The 24272-nt window shown below is 42.7% G+C and overlaps 1 long non-coding RNA gene across 1 annotated transcript in view; it reads right to left on the bottom strand.

Moving 5' to 3' along the window:
- Nucleotides 1-6563: 6563 nt before the first annotated feature.
- Nucleotides 6564-24272, bottom strand: part of LOC106570316 (uncharacterized) — a 39704-nt gene continuing 21995 nt past the window's right edge. Inside the window, exons 3-6 of the long non-coding RNA XR_006758939.2 lie at nucleotides 11288-11309; nucleotides 11064-11116; nucleotides 10044-10133; nucleotides 6564-7073 (exon numbers count right to left, since the gene is read on the bottom strand). This is a non-coding gene — a long non-coding RNA (uncharacterized LOC106570316). The remainder of the gene's footprint in view (nucleotides 7074-10043; nucleotides 10134-11063; nucleotides 11117-11287; nucleotides 11310-24272) is intronic.

Raw genomic sequence — 24272 nt, forward strand, 5'->3', positions numbered from 1 at the left:
CAACGTTTTTAAGAATTTAGCATTAATTTAATGTAGGAGCAACATGAACATTTTTGCAACTAAATAAGCAGCAGGAAACATAAATAATATTGATTTGACTTTGTAAAGCTTCATACTACTCTTTCAAACTCCCCTTGGCTCTGCTGTAAACATTTGGATGAAACATTTCAATACAACACCTAACCAAGTTTTACTTCCTATTACATGTGTAAATGACTGAACGATCGGCCTTGCCATGTCAACGGTGGCACACACTTTCTGTGACATCCCTTGTCCAGGCGAAATGGCCGTTTGCCCAGTGCCCATGTCAATGTTTCCATCATAGTGACGTCAGACAGGTCTGTGTGGCACCAGAGGTTAAGGCCTCTCTGTTCCCATGGCCAGGGGTACACACATACACATACACACACACACACACAGGGTTGGGAAGGTTACTTTATGTAATCTGTTACAGTTACTAGTTACCTGTCCAGAATTGTAATCAGTAATGTATCTTTTGGATTACCCAAACTCAGTAAAATAATCTGATTACATTCAGTTACTTTTAGATTACTTTCCCCTTAAGAGGCATTAGAAGAAGACAAACATGTATGTTACCAATTGAACAACATCTATTGCAGGATAAATGAATGTTAAAGTTTACATAGCTGGCCATATATGGATGTTAAATTTGACTTTATGGGTTGGTTATGTAGGCTTCTTCTAACCAATCACTTTCTACTACATATAATAATATGATTAAATTATATCTTTATATTAAAAACCAAAGTCTATCAGAATTCCAGTCATTCCAATAAATGTTTTACCCCTTGATCTTCAAGAATAGGACTTGGAAATATGGAAGAATAGATTAACCAAATTGTTTTACCTGAACATAACCCAAAACATAGGACTTAATAGCCAGCTGTGGTGTAAAGTATACTTTAAAGTACAACTTAAGTCATTTTTTGGGGTATCTGTACTTTACTTTACTATTTATATATTTGACAACTTTTACTTGTACTTCACTACTTTCCTAAAGAACATAATGTACTTTTTACTCCATATATTTTCCCTGACACCCAAAAGTACATTTTGCATTGCAAGCAGGACAGGAAAATGGTCCAATTCACGCACTTATCAAGAGAACACCCCTGGTCATCTCTACTGCCTCTGATCTGGCAGACTCACTAAACACAAATGGTTAGTTTGTAAATGATGTGTTGGAGTGTGCCCCTGGCTATCCGTATATAGATAAAAACTAGAAAAGGGTGCCGTCTGGTTTGTTTAATATAGGAAATACTTTTACTTTCGATACTTAAGTATAATTTAGCAATTACATTTACTTTTGATACTAAAGTATATAAAACAAATATACTTTTACTCAAGTAGTACTTTACTGGGTGACTTTCACCTTTACTTGAGTAATTTTCTATTAAGGTATCTTTACTTTTACTCAAGTATGACAATTGATTACTTTTTCCACCACTGTTAGCCGCCCTACTCAAAGCAAAACAAATCACATTTTATTAGTCACATGCTCCGAATACAACAGGTGTAGACCTTACCTTGAAATGCTTACTTACAAGCCCTTAACCAACAATGCAGTTCAAGAAAGAGTTAAGAAAATATTTGCTAAATAAACAAAAGTAAGTAGCAGCAGTGTGTGTGTGGGGGGGGGGGTCAATGTAAATAGTACGGGTGGCCACTTGATTAATTCTTATGGCTTGGGGATAGAAGCTGTTAAGGAGCCTTTTCGTCCTAGACTTGGAGCTCCGGTACCGCTTGCCATGCGGTAGCAGAGAGAACAGTCTATTACTTGAGTGACTGGAGTCTTTGACAATTTTGGGGGGCATTCCTCTGATGCCACCTAGTATATAGTTCTCTGCTGCCAATGATTGGAACGAACTACAAAAATCTCTAAAACTGGAAACACTTATCTCCCTCACTAGCTTTAAGCACCAGCTGCCAGAGCAGCTCACAGATTACTGCACCTGTACATAGCCCATCTATAATTTAGCCCAAACAACTACCTCTCCCCTACTGTATTTATTTATTTATTTTGCTCCTCTGCACCCCATTATTTCTATTTCTACTTTGCACTTTCTTCCACTGCAAATCTACCATTCCAGTGTTTTACTTGCTATATTGTATTTACTTCGCCACCATGGCCTTTTTTGCCTTTACCTCCCTTATCTCACCTCATTTGCTCACTTTGTATATAGACTTATTTTTCTACTATATTATTGACTGTATGTTTGTTTTACTCCATGTGTAACTCTGTGTTGTTGTATGTGTCAAACTGCTTGTATAGGTCCTGGATGTCAGGAAGCTTGGCCCCAGTGATGTACTGGGCAGTACACACTATCCTCTGTAGCGTCTTAATCTATTGTTTATGATTTTGTTGTCATGGAGGACTGATTGGGCTCATTTATTCGATTTGAAAAAGAAATGCTAAGCTCATGGAATGGCTTTGAGCACTACTGAAAAGTGCTATTTACGTGTGAAAAATGAATGCCATATGCTGCATTTGCTGTAAGCCTATTGTTCACCTTTTTGTTGGTGACATTTAGATATCTTGATAATATGAAGCTGCTTAAAGGGCAAATCCACAGATGAAACAATAACAAAACGGTCACCCGCCTCTGTTTTGGTAATAAGCTGAGGGATGGGCCTGGAGAAATGTAAGCACTCTCAGATTAATAGACAGAGCTATGGATGCAAGGACTGACCATCCATGATATCAAAAGTATTGTTTTAACCATGTTATGAGGCTATACAGTGTTTGTTTAAACTTACAATGTTTACAAACATTGGAGAAAAACAAGCTTATATTTTGGGTTCTCATGGAGTGTGACAGTTGAACATTTATAAGTTATATTCTTCAAAAATCAATGAATATGTATACAGTTGAAGTCGGAAGTTTACATACACCTTAGCCAACTACATTTAAACTCAGTTTTTTACAATTCCTGACATTTAATCAGAGTAAAAATTCCCTGTCTTAGGTCAGTTAGGATCACCACTTTATTTTAAGAATGTGAAATGCCAGAATAATAGTAGAGAGAATGATTTATTTTCATTTTATTTCTTTCATCACATTCCCAGTGGGTCAGAAGTTTACATACAGTCAATTAGTATTTGGTAGCATTGCCTTTAAATTGTTTAACTTGGGTCAAACATTTCGGGTAGCCTTCCACAAGCTTCCCACAATAAGTTGGGTGTATTTTGGCAAATTCCTCCTGACAGAGCTGGTGTAACTGAGTCAGGTTTGTAGGCCTCCTTGCTCGCACACGCTTTTTCAGTTCTGCCCGCAAATTTCTAAGGTTGAGGTCAAGGCTTTGTGTTGTCCTTAAGCCATTTTGCCACTACTTTGGAAGTATCCTTGGGGTCATTGTCCCTTTGGAAGACCCATTTGCGACCAAGCTTTAACTTCCTGACTGATGTCTTGAGATGTTGCTTCAATATGTCCACATAATTTTCCATACTCACGATGCAATCTATTTTGTGAAGTGCCTCCTGCAGTCCCTCCTGCAGCAAAGCACCCCCACAACATGATGCTGCCACCCCCATGCTTTACGGTTGGGATGGTGTTCTTCGGCTTGCAAGCCTCCCCCTTTTTCCTCCAAACATAATGATGGTCATTATGGCCAAACAGTTCTGTTTTTGTTTCATCAGACCAGAGGACAATTCTCCAAAAAGTACGATCTTTGTCCCCATGTGCAGTTGCAAACCGTAATCTGGCCTTTTTATGGCGGTTTTGGAGCAGTGTCTTCTTCCTTGCTGAGCGTCCTTTCAGGTTATGTCGATATAGGACTCGTTTTACTGTGGATATAGATACTTTTGTACCTGTTTCCTCCTGCATCTTCACAAGGTCCTTTGCTGTTGTTCTGGGATTGATTTGCACCTTTCACACCAAAGTACATTCACCTCCAGGAGACAGAATGCATCTACTTCCAGAGCGGTATGACGGCTGCATGGTCCCATGGTGTTTATACTTGCGTACTATTGTTTGTACAGATGAACGTGGTAGCGTCAGGCATTTGGAAATTGCTCCCAAGGATGAGCCAGACTTGCGGAGGTCTCCAATTTTCTTTCTGCGGTCTTTGCTGCTTTCTTTTGATTTTCCCATGATGTCAAGCAAAGAGGAACTGAGTTTGAAGGTAGGCTTGAAATACATCCACAGGTACACCTCCAATTGACTCAAATGATGTCAATTAGCCTATCAGAAGCTTCTAAAGCCATGACATCATTTTCTGGAATTTTCCAAGCTGTTTAAAGGCACAGTCAACTTACTGTATGTAAACTTCTGACCCACTGGAATTGTGATACAGTGAATTATAAGTCAAATAATCTGTCTGTAAACAATTGTTGGAAGAATGACTTGTGTCATGCACAAAGTAGATGTCCTAACCGACTTGCCAAAACTATAGTTTGTCAACAAGAAATTTGTGGAGTGGTTGAAAAACTAGTTTTAATGACTCCAACTCCACCTATTGCAAGTGTATGTAAACTTCCGACTTCAAATGTATATACACTACCGTTCAAAAGTTTGGGGTCACTTAGAAATGTCCTTGCTTTTGAAAGGAAAACACATTTTTTTCCATTAAAATAACATCAAATGTATCAGAAATACAGTGTAGACATTGTTAATGTTGTAATGACTATTGTAGCTGGAAACGGCAGATTTTTTATGGAATATCTAAGTTGTTCTGATTAAAGAAGCAATAAAACTGGCCTTCTTTACACTAGTTGAGTATCAGTTTTCAGTAGTACTAACATCATTTCAACAATGTTTCTAATAATCAATTAGCCTTTTAAAATGATAAACTTGGATTAGCTAACAAAACATGTCATTGGAACACAGGAGTGATGATTGCTGATAATGGGCCTCTGTACGCCTGTGTAGACATTCCATTAAAAATCAGCCGTTTCCTGCTACAATAGTCATTTACAATATTAACAATGTCTACACTGTATTTCCGATCAATTTGATGTTATTTTAGTGGACAAAATATGTGCTTTTCTTTCAAAAACAAGGACATTTCTAAGTGACCCCAAACTTTTGAACGGTAGTGTATATATATATATATAATTTTTAAGTAAAATAATAGATGTAGCAACTACAGATTGCCCCTTTAAGTTTATCAAAAGTGTGCGAGTTTGAGCATCTGTCCATTAGGCCCACGGCTTTTATTTTTTTATCAGCATGAATTAGATTGTGAAATAAAAGCCCAACTTGAATTCCATAGACTGGGATCCGCAGTATGCAGCTGTTGCAAGAGCACATTTTTCACTGCCTGTTCACTGGTTTCAAAAACAATGTTAGATAGGCAGCATAAAAACTTATTGAATTCAATCATTATTGGGTTCAAATACACATTTAGATGTGTGAACAGCCACCCACAACAACTACAATCCGTAAATCGCAAATAGCCAAATGATAGAGCAGCAGTGTGATTCACATCAATGCGCCATGTAGATATCAATAAGTGATATCCGTATCGCCGTTGACTACCCCACTGCTTACCCACATCCTTACCTCCAAGCGTTTATTCAAGTTGGATAATCTTTGGATGCCGACAGCAGTCGCACCATTGGAAGACATACATTGGACTGTAGCCTACAAAAGTTTCTTCCTGCGTTTTTTCCTCGATCGATCAAACACATTTGGTGTGTCATCTTAGCGGTCTCTGACTTGTGGTCAGGTGGAACAAACTTAAACTCGCGCCTTTTTTCAATGCTGATTTTAATGTCATTGAGAAAACAGCAAAGTGTCAAAGATTCTTTTCGCAAACATGCTATCTGAAGTAATCATCTAGTTTTTCAAAAATATCTGTAATCTGATTACAATATTTTTGCTGGTAACATAACAGATTACAGTTATCGTTTTTTGTAATCCCTTACACGACCGGTCAAAAGTTTTAGACCACCTACTCATTCAAGGGTTTTTCTTTATTTTTACTATTTTCTACATTGTAGAATGATATTGAAGACATCAAAACCATGAAATAACACATATGGAATCATGTAGTAATCAAAAATGTGTTAAACAAATCTAAGTATATTTTCTATTTAAGATTATTCAAATATCCACCTTTTGCCTTGATGACAGCTTTGTACACTCCTGTCATTCTCTCAACCAGCTTCATCTGGAATGCTTTTCTAACAGTCTTGGAGGAATTCCCACATATGCTGAGCACTTGTTGTCTGCTTTCCCTTCACCCTGCGGTTCGACTCATCACAAACCATCTTAATTTGGTTGAGGTGGGGTGATTGTGGAGGCCAGGTCATCCGATACTGCTTTCCATCACTCTCCTTCTTGGTAAAATAGCCCTTACACAGCCGGGCGGTGTATTGGGTCTATCAGGAATCAAGGTAAGACCCAGATGCAGGCACGTCGAATTAACAAGGATTTAATATTCCAACAGTGGCAGGCAATAGACAGGTCAAGGCAGGCAGTGGTCAGTAAACCAGAGGTGGGGCAACGGTACCGGACTGCAGGCAGGCTCAGGATACGCAGAGATCAACAATCCTATCAAGGCACAAGGCGAGACCCAGATGCAGACACAGGAGGCAGATGGTTGGAGTTTTACAATGTTTATTCATCCAAAAAGGGGTAGGCAAGAGAATGGTTGTGGACAGGCAAAAGGTCAAAACCAGTTCAGAGTCCAATAGGTACCGAAGGGCAGGCAGATTCAAGGTCAGGACAGGCAGGATGATCAGGCAGGCAGGAAGGAAAGTAGTCCAGAGTCAGGCAGTGGTCAAAACCAAGAAGACTAGCAAAAGACTATAGAAAAAGGAGTACGGGGAAAAAACACGCTGGTTGACTTGACTAAACATACAAGACAAACTGGCACAGAGAGACAGGAAACACAGGGATAAATACACTGGGGAAAATAAGCGACACCTGGACAAGGTGGAGACAATCACAGGGACAGGTGAAACAGATCAGGGCGTGACAAATCCAGAGGTGGGGCAACGTTACAGGTCGGCAGGCAGGCAGAGTGGTCAGGCAGGCGGGCTCAGAGTCAGGACAGGCAAGGGTCAAAACCAGGAGGGCGAGAAAGAGGAGAGACTGGAAAAAGCAGGAGCTGAGGACAAAAACACGGGTTGACTTGACAAACAAGACTAACTGGCAACAGACAAACAAAGAACACAGGTATAAATACACAGGGGATAATGGGGAAGATGGGTGACACTTAGAGGGGGGTGGAGATAATCACAAGGACAGGTGCAACAGATCAGGGTGTGACAGGGTCATTGTTCTGTTGAAAAACAAATGATAGTCCCACTAAGCCCAAACATGTAATCCGTTACTCCCAAGCCCTAACACACACACACACACACACACACACACACACACACACACACACACACAGTTTATTTATCACATTGGGGTGTAGGGTTCAGTCGTTCCCATACCATCCTATCAATCTCCACTGCAACACCTGCCTGGGCCCTTGCCCTCTAATCTTTTGATGTAAGTCATATGGTATTAGTAGGCTAAATAAAAAGCATGGTCTCCAAGCCCGTTCAACTTGAGCTGCGCTTGAAATCAAATCAAATCAAATTGTATTTGTCACATGCGCCGAATACAACTTACTTACAAGCCCTTAACCGACAATGCTTTAAGAAGTTAATAAAAATAAGCATTAAGTAAAAAATAGATAAGTAAAAAATAGAAAATAAAAGTAAGAAATATTTAAACAGCAGCAGTAAAATAACAAGCGAGGCTTTATACAGGGGGTACCGGTACAGAGTCAATGTGCTGAGGCACCGTATAGTTGAGGTAATTGAAGTAATATGTACATGTTGGTAAAGTGACTATGCATAGATAATAAACAGAGAGTAGCAGCTGTATAAAAGAGGGGTGGGGGTAGAAGCTGCTAAGAAGCCCTGGACCTCGACTTGGCGCTCGGGTATCGCTTGTCGTGTGGTAGCAGAGAGAACAGTCTATGACAGGGTGGCTGGAGTCTTTGACCATTTTTAGGGCCTTCCTCTGACACCGCCTGATATAGAGGTTGTGGATGGCAGGAAGCTTGGCCCCAGTGATGTACTGGGCCGTATACACTACCCTTTGTAGTGCCTTGCGGTCGGAGCCCGGGCAGTTGCAATACCAGGCAGTGATGCAACCAGTCAGGATGCTTAATTTGTCCTGTACAATGGAACCAATGGATTAGCCCCAAAAGTGCAGACTCTGAGATAAATCAAGCACATCTGCTGACCAGGTCCCTGCGTCATGGGCTTTCTTCCTGCCCTCAGAACTAGCTGATTCAGAAGCTATATGTCAAACCACACCCTGTTCCACTCCAACCCTGTTCCAGTCACACCCCCTCCCTGACCCACTCCCCCCACACCCTCCACTCCTCCTGCGTGACACTGAACAAGGCCTACACTATGGTCATAAAAGAGCAGCTCGAAGCCATAAAAAACACTCTGCACATGGTCATTAAGTGTTTCCGTGGAGGAATGTAATGGCGAGCCAGATCTGGACTGTAAATGCTTTCATCTGCACCAGATGGTTTACTGTACCTTCCTCTCTGTCTGCTATGTTCTAAATGACGAGAGACAAACTCACACCCCCATGAAGTCCCAGTCACCATGTCCACCCTTTACTTCCTCATTTCATTTCATGCCATTTGTATTTATTTAACTAGGATAGTCCACTCACTCACAATTAGCACTTTTATGTTAAGGTAACAGATAGGCTTTTTGTGTACTCCACCAACAGACTAGTCTGATCTGATGGCTTTCTGTGGTTGAGGAGATATTACCAGAGCAATCTCTGTATTATGGTATTTCTATCACTATTACCAGTCATGTGAAGCCTGTCTGTCTCACAGGTCTAGCACAGTGAATACTCCAGAGCTGTGAATGTTGGAGTGGAACCATTCCTGTTGGATGGGTGTGTGTGTGAAGCTCAGATGTTCCCTCACCTCTAGTTTGTGTGTGCTAGGGGCAGCCAGGGTGTGGCTGGTGAGGCCGTCGGGCAGAGGAAGGGACTCATTGATAAGAGAGGAACCAGAGTAACCACTCCCTGTAGCATGGCTTTCCTGAGAGGAGGCCTTCATCGCCTCGCCCTTGCTAACACTCAGGACATTACAGTAGAGCTTTTCACACTTTGCAAAGTATAGGGAAATGTTTTTCCTTCTTTACAAATGTGGCCTATTGTCTTACCTTTCCCCTCAGTTTTCTTATGCAGCAGCAATTTTTTACTGGCATCAATAATAACAATTTAAGACATTTTGGTCCATGGTAATTTTTGGAAAAGCACAGTGTAATGTTGTGAAACATTAATTATCCCCTCTCATTTGTTTTAAGGTGAACAAATATCAGATTCAAAATGATTTCTGTGCTTAAATACTCCTTAATAACAACTAACTGCTGTGTAAATTGCATAATAAGGCTCAATGAAGCGTTTTAATTTCTTTTTCATAATAGCAGGAAATGAAGCTCATTGTTGAGTAGATATTATCAGGGAGCAATAAGCTCTGGAATCTGTGCCCTGTTTTCTGCAAGGTGAACCTTCAAAATGCCCTGAGGGATTGAAACCGAACTCAGATATTTTCTCATATATTTATTAGATTTTGAGTTGAACAGCAGTGCAACATCTGACTCATGTCAACACAGCATGCAGAATGTTATCTTTCAAGTAAACAGACTGACTCAACTAATGCAGTGTGTGTGTGTGTGTGTGTGTGTGTGTGTGTGTGTGTGTGTGTGTGTGTGTGTGTGTGTGTGTGTGTGTGTGTGTGTGTGTGTGTGTGTGTGTGTGTGTGTGTGTGTGTGTGTGTGTGTGTGTGTGTGTGTGTGTGTGTGTGTGTCTAAGGGTGGTGGAGCAAAAGGAGGAACACCTCAGACCAAAACAGTCTTACTTTACTCCGTTACATAACTATAGCCTGCATTTGGATGTCCCAGTATTATTCTTTTTACCTCTTTAGATGATAGTTCACCAATAGCAATCGTCTCTCTATTTAACTTCAATTACAGGCAATCTTAAAGCATTAAGAGGGTGCTGCCGTTGTTTATTTTACTGAATACTATTTTGGTCTGTTTCTCACCACATGGCTGCGCTCCACATGCAATGTGATCCACAGGAGACGTTGACACTTGTCTGACTGTTTCTGAAACAAGGCAGGCCTCACTTTCTCCTTGAGACAATGGGAAGAGAAAGGGAGGGAAAGAAGGAGGGAACGGTGGGGGAGGTTAGAGGGTGGTGGCTGGATAGTCATGGACTTACACCCTTCAAACGGTGTTGCCCTAAGAATAAGATGTCAAACCGAGTCACAGTAAGTATGGGTGTTAACCCTGGTATCCAGGCTAAATAAACAACATGTAGTAGTATGGGTGATAACCCTGGTGTCCAGGCTAAACAACATGTGTAGTATGGGTGTTAACCCTGGTGTCCAGGCTAAATAAACAACATGTAGTAGTATGGGTGATAACCCTGGTGTCCAGGCTAAATAAACAACATGTAGTAGTATGGGTGATAACCCTGGTGTCCAGGCTAAATAAACAACATGTAGTAGTATGGGTGATAACCCTGGTGTCCTGGCTAAATAAACAACATGTAGTAGTATGGGTGATAACCCTGGTGTCCAGGCTAAATAAACAACATGTAGTAGTATGGGTGATAACCCTGGTGTCCAGGCTAAACAACATGTGTAGTATGGGTGTTAACCCTGGTGTCCTGGCTAAATAAACAACATGTAGTAGTATGGGTGATAACCCTGGTGTCCAGGCTAAATAAACAACATGTAGTCGTATTGGTGTTAACCCTGGTGTCCTGGCTAAATAAACAACATGTAGTAGTATGGGTGTTAACCCTGGTGTCCAGGCTAAATAAACAACATGTAGTAGTATGGGTGTTAACCCTGGTGTCCTGGCTAAATAAACAACATGTAGTAGTATGGGTGATAACCCTGGTGTCCAGGCTAAACAACATGTAGTAGTATGGGTGTTAACCCTGGTGTCCAGGCTAAATAAATAACATGTAGCAGTATGGGTGTTAACCTTGGTTTCCAGGCTAAATTCTCAACCTGGCCCTCATACTATCATGACCATCACCTAATTATTCTCACCTTCCAATTGGCTCATCCAACCCCTCTCCTCTTATTTCTCCTCCTCTTCTGTGCTGTGAATCAGAATGTATTCTCTTCTCAGTCAACTTACCTTAGTAATTTTAGGGTTAAATAAAACAAACATTAAAGCTGGAGGGACTGTGTGAGTTGGCAGTTGGCACTTTGGTGGGTCTGGGAGCAGGAGTTCTGAAGAGTCACACCAGACAGGAAGTAAGGTCACTCACCAGCTTGTTCTGTTCCCTGTTCCTGTGATAAAAGAGCATGTGCTATAATGTGTACAGTACATTGGGCCCTTTCAACTCTGCTTTTAGTGGGGGAACATCCAAAACTTAAGATATCAAGACGTGCCCACGGCAACCCATTTTTACATTTTAGTCATTTAGCAGACGCTCTTATCCAGAGCAACTTACAGTAGTGAATGCATACATTTCATACATTTTTTTCTCCATACTGGTCCCCCATGGGAATCAAACCCACAACCCTGGCATTGCAAACACCATGCTCTACCAACTGAGCCACACGGGAAAGAGGTAATCTGATCTCAATTGGACTTTCTGGTTAAATTTGTTTTTTTTAACATTGACTGTAATATGGACAAATTAATAAAGTTATGTTTTGTTGGGGGAAAAAAACGAATTGTTTATCACCATGTTCAGGATCCAACCTGAATCCCAGAAGCATAATGCATGCAATAATAATATACAATATATATTTCTATGACTTAATAGGGCGAGGCAGACAGGACGTTGATTCTCTGTTTGTCTTTAATGGCTCCAGACTCTTAGGGTCAGAGTATTTCTGAGCTTTATTAGAGGAAACTCTGGTCTGGACAGGATCCAACCTGCGCCCCCGCATGCTGGCGGAAGCAATAGCTGAAAAGGGGTGGATGAGGATGGGATGGAGGGAGGGATGAGGAGGGGTGATGAGAACTAAGAGGGGTGGGGAGGAACTGGAGGAAGGGAGTGGTAGAAAGATAGGTGAGGAGGGGTGAGAAGAACTAGAGGGGAAGGGAGAGGTGATGGAGGGAGGGAGGGAGGTAGAGCAGTATGGAGGTAGAGAGGAGGTCAGTATAACAGGAGCTTGCAGAATCAGAATCATTCCTATACAGTGTGGGGATGTCCTGAGCTTCCTGCTCTTTGTCCCGACCCCGGCCTCGACCCACAGCCCACTGGGTAACACCGGGGTTAGGAGGTGACGTCTTTGACGTGTTCCTCAGACAGATGGTAGCCCACCGAGAGGAGACAGGATTTAAGATTTCCTCTGGATGTCCCACCACTACAACTGCAACTCTGTTCAATTCTGAGGAAGAGCCTCAATGGCATGTTGTTATATACTTCTATCCATCGATACTGTGCCCTATCTTTATACTGAGCCCAACATCTTTCTATCTACAGTATAGGTTATCCCTAAACCTCGAGTAGCCAAACGGACTGATGATACTGATCTGAAATCTAGTTGAAGGTGTGATGAAGCCTACATGCTCTGACTTGTCTTGCCGTACCTTCCTCCACCTCTCTCCACCTTCCTCCGCATTCACTACTGTAAGTCGCTCTGGATAAGAGCGTCTGCTAAATGACTAAAATGTAAATGTAAAATGTCTCTCCACCAAACCCACTGGGCACAGACGTCAATTAAACGTCTATTCCACATTGAAATGACGTGGAAACAATGTTGATTCAACCAGTGTGTGCCCAGTGCGAACCTTATATAATGTCATGTTCATCATTCCCTGTGCTTGCTGGTAAGAATTGTTCAAGGCCTGTGTGTGTTCAAGGTGTGTACAGTATTGTGTGCCCTGTCAGCCCTCTACTGAACTTTCAGCCACTTAAACAAACAGTAAAAAGTCACAGGTTGTAAAAGGCATTGTACCAAACTGCTTTTTAATGGTCCTTCTTCTCCCTTCACAACCATGGATACATCTCACACCCTCCACATTCCCCCTGGCGTGATGGTGTGACTCAAAACGTCTGCTAGCTCAGCCCTTAAAAGCAACAATGATTCAAACTCACAATGATAAAGGCAGAATGATTTTTAGAGTATTTAGAGACTACCAAAGATGCATTTCCTTTACACCGATTGGTACCATTCTATACCACATAGAGAGAGTGTGAGGTTTATGCATATTGGAGAGCGAGGGGAAATGGCTAGGCTTGGGTTATGCAACACTTGTTGGCATGATGATCAGGCAAACCCCAGGCAGGCAGATCACTGTGAAAACACGCAGTCTAGAGTTAAGCCTCCCAACAGACACAGTAGACACACAGAGTGTATATACTGTACCTATTTGTACACCCAAAACAGAGACACCCCAGCTAGGCCTGCTGGAGGGTGATGGACGTGCTGCTCAGAGAGCCATGTTTTCTCTGGAAACACACACCCAAGTGCTGAGGAGAGACTGACTGCATCACTTCTTTTTATAAGAAACATTAATGTGTTGAAAATCCCAAATTGTTTGCATAGTCAACTTACACACAGCTCTGACATACACACTTACCCCACCAGACATGTCACCAGGGGTCTTTTCACAGTCCCCAAATCCAGAACAAAATCAAGAAAGCGTACAGTATTATATAGAGCTATATTGCATGGAATTATCTTCCATCTCATATTACTCAAATGAACAGCAAACCTGGTTTTAAAAAAACAGATAAAGCAACACCTCACGGCACAACGCCTCTCCCCTATTTGACCTAGATAGTTTGTGTGTATGCATTGATATCCTGTTAGGGCTAGGGGGCAGTATTGACACGGCTGGATACTACTCCTGCCCAGTAACTAGAATATGCATATAATTATTGGCGTTGGATAGAAAACACCCTAAAGTTTCTAAAACTGTTTGAATGGTGTCTGTGAGTATAACAGAACTCATATGGCAGGCCAAAACCTGAGAAGATTCCATGCAGGAAGTGGCCCGTCTGACAATTTCTTGCCCTTCTTGATTATCTTTATCCATTACAGAAGATCTCTGCTGTTACGTGACACTTCCTACGGCTCCCATGGGCTCTCAGAAGGCAGCAAAAAGCTGAATCATGGCTTTGCAGGCTCTGGTTGAAAAAAAGTAGCGCGTTTGGGTAGTGGCTGGTTACAGTACTGTGAGACTCAGGCGCGTGCCCGCCTCGACCGAATGCTTTGTTTTCTTTCCTCTGTTTACCTAAACGCAGATTCCCGGTCAGAATATTATCGCATTTTTACGAGAAAAATTGCATAAAAATGGATTTTAAACAGCGGTTGACATGCTTCAAAGTACGGTAATGGAATATTTAGACATTTTTTGTCACGAATTGCGCCATGCTCGTGACCCTTATTTACACTTCGGATAGTGTCTTGAACGCACGAACAAAACGCCGCTATTTGGATATAACGATGGATTATTTTGGACCAAACCAACATGTGTTATTGAAGTAGCAGTCCTGGGAGTGCATTCTGACGAAGAACATCAAAGGTAATCAAACTTTTGTAATAGTAAATCGGAGTTTGGTCAGTGCTAAACTTGGTGGGTGTCTAAATAGCTAGCCGTGATGGCTGGGCTAGGTACTCAGAATATTGCAAACTGTGCTTTCACCAAAAAGCTATTTTAAAATCGGACACCTCGATTGCACAAAGGAGTTCTGTATCTATAATTCTTAAAATAATTGTTATGTTTTTTGTGAACGTTTATCGTGAGTAATTTAGTAAATTCACCGGAGGTTTGCGGGGGGTATGCTAGTTCTGAACGTCACATGCTAATGTAAAAAGCTGGTTTTTGATATAAATATGAACTTGATTGAACAAAACATGCATGTATTGTATAACATAATGTCCTAGGGTTGTCATCTGATGAAGATCATCAAAGGTTAGTGCTGCATTTAGCTGTCTTCTGGGTTTTTGTGACATTATATGCTAGCTTGAAAAATGGGTGTCTGATTATTTCTGGCTGGGTACTCTGCTGACATAATCTAATGTTTTGCTTTCGTTGTAAAGCCTTTTTGAAATCGGACAGTGTGGTTAGATTAACGAGAGTCTTGTCTTTAAAATGGTGTAAAATAGTCATATGTTTGAGAAATTGAAGTAATAGCATTTCTAAGGTATTTGAAAATCGCGCCACGGGATTACACTGGCTGTTGCGTAGGTGGGACGATTTCGTCCCGCCTAGCCCAGAGAGGTTAAGTAGGCTACGAGTGCCATTTTTAAATTGATGTGGTTCTGTCCTTGTGGTTCTGTCTATTAATGTTCTGTATTATGTCATGTTTCATGTTTTTTGTGGACCCCAGGAAGAGTAGCTGCTGCTTTCGCAACAGCTAATGGGGTCCTAATAAAATACCCCCCCCACCACCACCACACACACACACTTTGTGTTTACTGTAACAGATGTAGATCCAGGGTGGGCAATGCAGAGAGCTACTGACTGACACCCCATTATCACCTCTGAGTGACACACCGATAGGAGGAACAGCTTACACACCTTCAAACAGGCACACATAATCCTCAAATAGACCCTGTGTTTAAGCAAAGACACTGAGGTATCCTTCAAATAGCAGCACATGTTTAAATACACTCAGATATCCAACTTCATCTTGCCAAGTATTTGACACAAACAAATCACACCTGGAAAGGATTACATCCCACAGCAGCTTAAGAACATTCAGTTCCTCATCACATCTCCTCAAAAGGAAATGCTTGTCCATTCTATGTCTTATCCAATACTGTGTGTGTGTGTGTGTGTGTGTGTGTGTGTGTGTGTGTGTGTGTGTGTGTGTGTGTGTGTGTGTGTGTGGTGTGTGTGTGTGTGTGTGTGTGTGTGTTTGAGGACATGAAACAGAGTAGAACTATGATAGTGTACACAGATTAGATCAGAAGGCCCTAAAATGACACAGAAGAACAGAATACAGTGTTATCTGTTCCAGGGCCATTTACTGTGTCATTTCCCTCCACAGTGTCTGCTGTGGTATGTCCAAATGAGGCTCTGGAACGTGCTGCAGCAGGAGACACCTGTTATTGTACAGTAAGTGTATGTGTTTGTGTGTGCATGCGTGCGTGCATGCGTGCGTGTGTGTGTGTGCAGACTGAGCTTTAAGCACACTGTCTGGCTCAGAGGAATGCTATTTTGGAAGGCCTAAATTAAGTAATGGCTGATTCTCATGCCATGTTTATGGACTTTAGTTTGTACTGTCTGTTCTTTAGTTTGTACTGACAGTCCCCTCTGTCACTTCAGATTGTTATTACTCATAAGAATTATCTGATCATTTGTTATGCTGAAAACACACATAGAGTAAGTATGAAATCAGTTTCATTTACAAAAAAATCTGCTTTAAATATGATAGGCAAGTAATCCCTGCATATATTTGTACAGTGTTTGCTAGGCATCAGACCCCTATTCTTTTACAATGGGACAACTGAGTTGTAAATCCATCATAAAAAACGGCCACAAATATCTTCAAAAGTATTTCATCAACACTACACTACAATCAACACTACACTACAATTTAAAGTAACCACATCCACGGTAAATGTTTACAAACAAAACTGAATGGTTGAACCGCCCTAAAGCCGACTTTTATAAAACCTTTTTCCCACTTTCCTCCTCCCTCCCTTGTCCCTCACTCCCCCTCTCTCAGCTTACCCCCCGTCCCCGTCCCCCGTCCCCCCGTCCCCGTCAGCCCAGCATGTTGATATTAATGTTAATCACGTCAGAGCTCAGAGAACAATGGCAGGGGACTGGGGGAAGGGGAGGGAAGTGTTTTCCTCTGTAAAGACTCTGTAAAGAGGTGAGCAGCAAGACTGGGATGTTGCCATGGAACCAGCGAGTCAGGGACACAGTCGTGGGCCCAAGCATGTCCCCCCCGTGTTAAAGTAATCTGGGCTGGGACAGAGACTGTATTGGCCAGGGCAGGAGCTGGGGCTGGGGCTGGCTTACACACACAAAGGGATTGCAATTTGAGGGTTGGCCCCTGATCCCCCTCCAGGGTTGGTTGCATCATGTTTCATCACCTTGAATCTTTACTGTCAATACCTTCTCTCACTAAGTTCTCACAGTCAAGCCTTAGTGTAAAATAACAATTCACAGTACTGTAGAGCACAACACAACTGATCCCTCTCCCTGACTGATAAGATGGCGCCGGAGCAGAAGGCAGATGTTTTACGTTCCCCCAACCGATTGTGTTTTTTGTTTGTTTATCTGCGTTGTTTGTAACTTATTTTTGTACTTATTTTGTACATAATGTTGCCGCTACCGTCTCTTACGACCGAAAATAACTTCTGGACATCAGGACTGCGATTACTCATCACGGTCTAGCAGAATCATTTTTCTTCTTTCACGACTCTGATGAGCCCAAGGCAGAGGATATACGGCTCCCCCAGGAACAGGCCCCGACCACAGTGATCTGCGTGAAGAGGAGGCGGAGAAAGAGGGGCCGGAGAGCGGGCTGCCTTCTGAGAATTTGAAGGCGATAGAATAAACCCCCACTTCCCTCAATTCTGCTAGAAAACGTACAATCTTTGGACAATAAAATCAACGAGTTACGTGGAAGATTAAACTACCAACGTGACATTAAAAACTGTAACATCTTATGCTTCACGGCTGAACGACGACATTATCAACATACAGCTGGCTGGTTATACGATGTACCGACAAGATAGAACAGTGGTGTCTGGTAAGACAAGGGTCGGCGGACTATGTATTTTTTTAATAACAGCTGGTGCACTATATCTAAGGAAGTCTCGAGCTATTGCCTGAGGTAGAGTATATTATGATAAGCTGTAGACCACACTACCTACCGAGAGAGTTCTCATCTGTATTCTTCGTGGCTGTTTACATACCACCTCAGTCAGAGGTTGGCAGTAAGATAGCATTGAATGAGCTGTATCCCACCATAAGCAAACAAGAAAATGCTCACCCAGAGGCGGCGCTCCTAGTAGCCGGGGACTTTAATGCAGGGAAACTTAAATCAGTTTTACCAAATTTCTATCAGCATGTTAAATGTTCAACCAGAGGGAAAAGAACTCTGGACCACCTATACTCCACACACAGAGACATGTACAAAGCTCTCCCTCACCCTCCATTTGACAAATCTGACCATACTGACCTACTGATTCCTGTTTACAAGCAAAAATTAAAGCAGGAAGCACCAGTGACTAGATCAATAAAAAAATGGTCAGATGAAGCAAATGCTAAGCTACAGGACTGTTTTACTAGTACAGACTGGAATATGTTCCGAGATTCCTCCAATGGCATTGAGGAGTACACCACATCTGTCATTGGCTTCATCAATAAGTCTATCGATGACATCGTCCCCACATATTTTAAGCAGACCACCATAGTGCCTGTGCCCAAGAACACTAAGTTAAACTCCCTAAATGACTACCGACCCGTAGCCCTCACGTCTGTAGCCATGAGGTGCTATGAAATCAACAACATCATCCCAGAAATCCTAGACCCACTTCAATTTGCATACCGCCCCAACAGATCCACAGATGATGCAATCCCTATTGCCCTCAAAACTGCCCTTTCCCACCTGGACAAAAGGAACACCTATGTGAGAATGCTATTCATTGACTACAGCTCAGCGTTCAACACCATAGTGTCCTAAAATCTCATCTATAAGCTAAGGACCCTGAGACTAAACACCTCCCTCTGCAACTGGACCCTGGACTTCCTGACGGGCCGCCCCCAAGGGGTAAGGAGAGGTAACAACACATCCGCCATGCTGATCCTCAACACAGGGGCCCCTCAGGGGTGCGTGCTCAGCCCCCTCCTGTACTCCCTGTTTACTCATGACTGCCGGCCAGGCACGACTCCAACACCGTCATTAAATTTGCCAATGACACAACAGTGGTAGGCCTGATCACCGACAACAACAAGACCGTGTGGTGCGAGGACAAACTCACCCTCTTCCTGATCAAGTTAAAGGAGATGATTGTGGACTACAGGAAAAAGAGTACCGAGCATGCCCCCCTTCTCATCAATGGGGCTGCAGTGGAGCAGGTTGAGAGCTTCAAGTTCCTTAGTGTCCACATCACCAACAAACTAACATGGTCCAAGCACCCCAAGAAAAATGTGAAGTGGGCACGACAAAACCTATTCCCCCTCAGGAGACTGAAAAGATTTGGCATGGGTCCTCAGATCCTCAAAAGGTTCTATAGCTGCACCATCGAGAGCATCCTGACTGGTTGCATCACTGCCTGGTATGGCAACTGCTCGACCTCAGACCACAAGGCACTAAAGAGGGTAGTGTGTACGGCCCAGTAAAAACGCTGGGGCCAAGCTTCCTGCCATCCAGGACCTCTTTAGCAAGCGGTGTCAGAGGAAGGCCCTAAAAATTGTCAAAGACCCCAGCCACCCTAGTCATAGACTGTTCTCTCTGCTACCGCATGGCAAGAGGTACCGGAGTGCCAAGTCTAGGTCCAAGAGGCTTCTTAACAGCTTCTGCCCCCAAGCCATATTTGCATCCCCCCCCCCCCCCCCTTCCCCCCCTGTCCACACCACTGACACTCTCTGTTGTCATCTATGCATAGTCACTTTAATAACTCTACCTACATGTACATACTACCTCAACTAACCGGTGCCCCCGCACATTGACTCTGTATCGGCACCCCCCTGTGTTTATTGTTATTTTTTACTGCTGCTCTTTAATTACTTGTTACTTTTATCTCTTATTCTTATCCATATTTTTTTTAACTGCACTGTTGGTTAGAGGCTCGTAAGTAAGCGTTTCCTTGTAAGGTCTACACCTGTTGTATTCGGCGCATGTAACTAATAAAATTAGATTTGATTTGAATTTTACAGGAGCTTAACCGTGGTTCATGTGATGTTCCTAGATGATGTAGTACTGGTACTGGCTCACAGAGGTGCTTCTGAAATCGATCTGGTTCATCAGGGTACCTGTACACAATTAGTAGGTCCTAATATGTTCCTTTTTATTTTCAGAGTTAGAAAACATTTCATCTTATTTTAGAGTGTGTGGAACTAATCCTGCCTGCAGGGCTCTGGGGCTGTTGGGTAACTGAAACAGCTGAGACAGAGGGAGAAGGGGACAGGAAGGGAATGGGAGAGAGAGAGAGATGTCATCTCTTTGATTTGAACCCTCATATCTCTTACAGTAGAGGCGTGGGCTTGGTGCGTCAGAGCGGCCTGCTTCTCTCAGGAGGAAGTAGATAAAGCACCAGTGCGTTCTGGGAAGGTGATAAGACCAGAACCTCATCCCTCACTGACATCACATCTGCCCTGGGTTCACACAGGGGCCGTGTCTGTCTGTCTGTCTGTCTGTCTGTCTGTCTGTCTGTCTGTCTGTCTGCTTGCGTGTTTGTATTTCAGCCGACTTGAGATCTAAAACCGTGCTGAGAGTTAAGTGATATGAATGATGCAGAGTTTAATGAGTGAATACCGGCTTTATGATAACATCTCTCCTGTTATGTAACTTAGAGTAGTAGTTCTCAACAGGTGGTACTAGGACCCCTGGGGATACTTGGCTTATCCACAGGGGGTACTTAAAAATGATACCATAGGCCTACTGGTAAAAAACACATGCGGTACTTCAGGGGGAAAAAAGGAATTTGGTGGTACAGTAACTGAAAAGGTTTGGGAAACACTGGGCTGGAGTGTGTTGTCTCAGTGGAGGGAGCACTGGGGAGAAATGAGGCCTGTTCACAAAAACAGAAAGTGTGTCTGTATCTGGATGTGTTGATCCCCGCAGTGGCACCACAGCATATCTGTGAGTCATTGAGTTGTCAAACTCAGGGAGAGTGGAAGACATCCCTGGTAGATTACAGCAACACAATGGTAAACAACACTATTAAAAGGTCTCGTTAGTCATCCAAAGCACTGCAAGGTATTACCTTAGAGAGTTTGTTTTGTTTATTCCAACTTCTTTGACTTGGATATGGTGTCCTGGTTCAGGAGCATACATGTAATACTGTGCGTGTCTTTTCTTCATGACTCACCACGTCTGATTTGATCAAACCTAATTGCTCCGTTCAAGATTCTTCGTCCAGTTTTCTAGATGAGCTCTGCAGTTGCTGATCCCTGCGGTACTTGGTCCAACCCTTAATTAACCATAAAGTCATCTTGAAACCCATGAAGGCACAGACACTGCGCTAGCATTTGCCGACTCGAGGAAAACTCAGCACCTCTGAACAGTGCCGGCCATAATTTGTAAACCTAATGCAAACCAATTCTACATGTAGAAATGGTCGAAAATGTCAGCAGTCAGACGGCTACTGGCGGGTGCTCCCTGAAACACACTGCACCAAATGAACAGCAAATGAACGTCAAACAAAAGGCAGACCATCGTTCAGTGCAATGCGTTTCCTCCTTAAGAGATTAACTATTGAGTGACATAGTGGTGTGATGTAGTGAGGAGAGCCAGGCATGGCCCATATTATCAATATCTTGAACTGGATATCTGTTAGATTAGAGAGATGCAGGACAGGGAAGAGATGATATAAACAGTGTGATGAGGTGGAGAGAGCCTATAGGGATGACCTCACAGGGAGAGAGTTGAGAGCTCAAGGGTCAAAGGTTAGTTTGCCTAAGGAGGGTTGTTTAGCTCGGATCACAAGAGAAAACAGATCCCACTCCACCTTCCCTCTCATCTCTCTTTTTTTCTCATGAAGGCCTGTAGGTGAACTGGAGTATGTAGAGTAGTGTGTTCTCTTCCTCTCGCCGTCTCCCCATCATTCCCCCTCCCTCCCCTCCCCACCCATAAAAAGGGTTTCCGTTTCTCTGCTTTCTTCCCGTTGAATAATTCTGTACCACGTCCTTACAGATGTCTCCGAGGCTGCTGAGCCCACGTCTTCACAATGTGCTTGGTAACTGTAATACTCGGATTACCACCATGTGTTATCTACAGAGGGTAGCAATCTGACTGAACCAAGAGAGAAAATAGTAATTTCTCTAACAGCCTGGAGTTATGTGTAATGAACACACATCGCAGCGTGAAGAAAATCTCAAACTTCACAGGGTAAATCTAGATACTCTTATAGGTTATTCAAAAAATGCAGGCAAGCCCCCAAAATAATCACCCCGAAATAATCACCCCAAAATAATCACCCACAAATAATCACCCATAAAATAATCACCCCTAAATAATCACCACGAAATAATCCCCCCGAAATAATCCCCCCAAAATAATCACCCTAAATAATCACCCCAAATAATCACCCCTAAATAATCACCCCTAAATAATCACCCCTAAATAATCACCCCCAAATAATCACCCCCAAATAACCACCCACAAAAAGTCACCCATAAAATAATCACCCCTAAATATCACCCCTAAATATCACCCCTAAATAATCACCCCTAAATAATCACTTTGAGGAAAAAAAGTGTTATTGCTCATACAGTGCTGTCTGCTGGAGTAATAAAGGCCTAGTTCACTAAATTTGTCCCCAAATTATTTTTATTATTATTATTATACATTTATATTTGTTATTTATCAGGGGGAGATGTAGCACCCTCTGCAACCCTACTTCCTGTGGCTATGCACCAAAATACCTCACAAACATATGTTCACAGATGCAAAAACATCAAGTTATTTTTACTCTCTAGCCCTTAGCACTCTGTGTGTGTGTGTGTGTGTGTGTGTGTGTGTGTGTGTGTGTGTGTGTGTGTGTGTGTGTGTGTGTGTGTGTGTGTGTGTGTGTGTGTGTGTGTGTGTGTGTGTGTGTGCGTGTGTGCGTGTGTGTGTGAAGTCATATTCCCTGGTGTGTAACAAGCATGGCCTGTGTGTGTGTGTGTGTGTGTGTGTGTGCGTGTGTGAAGTCATATTCCCTGGTGTGTAACAAGCATGGCCTCTGTGTGTGTGTGTGTGTGTGTGTGTGTGTGTGTGTGTGTGTGTGTGTGTGTGTGTGTGTGTGTGTGTGTGTGTGTGTGTGTGTGTGTGTGTGTGTGTGTGTGTGTGTGTGTGTGTTTGGACCTGTGTCTGCTCTGCTCTCCTCTGGCTGCTCTTCCTTGGTAAAGATCCATCTCTAATTACTTCAACACTCCAAATCCCTGGGCTTTTATTCATTATTCAACACACACCCATGCACTGCCACCAAGAAGCACTGCAATGCAGCCGTGGAGTAGGAGAGGCTTGTTCTAAGGCATGACACTGAATAGACAAGAAAACCTTCAGTGACTGGGCAGAATAAACCCTATCTGTGCCCATCTGTGGCGCATCAACCACCACCCAGCCAACCGACACATAGAGTGAGGCCAGTGGCCTACATCCCAAACCAACTTTCCATTCAGCTCTGGAATCTATTGAACCAACAATCCGCTCTCTCACATCAAGCCCCAGCTAACTGATTTAAACAACTTGTCCCTGTTCTCTTTGTGGGGTTCTATTGATCTTCCTAACACATTTGTCAGTCACAGTGATGCCACAGAAACTAAACATAGAAAACGAATGTACAGTCTACGTGAGTATTGTCTTGCTTGCCAAAGTTGATTACAAAGACAATGTTATGGAGCAGGTCAATCATTCAAACCACGCATGTACGCACATACACACACACACACACACACACACACACACACACACACACACACACACACACACACACACACACACACACACACACACACACACACACACACACACACACACACACACACACACACACACACACACACACACACACACAAGAAGGGAGCAATGGGATTAAGTAGGAGCTGGAAGCACGGTGTCCAGAACTAGTCCTCCATGAATACACCAAGGAAACGTCTTCATCTGTTTATCTATTCATGGTAACACCATTCCTCCGTTCAGTTCATGTCCAGGCCCCTGTTAGCATATCACCAGATCGTTAATCCAACCTGATTAATATATCCCCCTTTACACATCTTTTACTGCTTCTCCCCAAGTCAGTTATTTAGGAATATACTAATAAAATACCATCCCACAAACATAATGTAGGAATATGTGGGAAAGTTCAATTTCTCACTTAGCAAGTCTGTCACTTTACAATATGTTCTTCTCTTTAACTTTCAATTCTGAATTCCAAATGTCATTTCACTCTGCTCCATTTGGACTTTTGTTTATGTTTTATATCATCCCCACCTCTTTAGTGGAGTCTAAGGTCCGGATTCAATCCATATCGCGGAAGTATTGCGGAACATCCGCGAACCTAAAGGTAATTTCCGATTGAGACGACATGTGCAGCATTTACTGTGAATGCAGCAGTCTCCGTGAACGTTGCTTTGAATTGCAATCGCGCTATACGTTTCAAGTTTTATTATGGGATACACAT

This window comes from Salmo salar, chromosome 14, assembly GCF_965601325.2.
Source record: "Salmo salar chromosome 14, fSalSal1, whole genome shotgun sequence".
Lineage (NCBI taxonomy): Eukaryota > Metazoa > Chordata > Actinopteri > Salmoniformes > Salmonidae > Salmo > Salmo salar.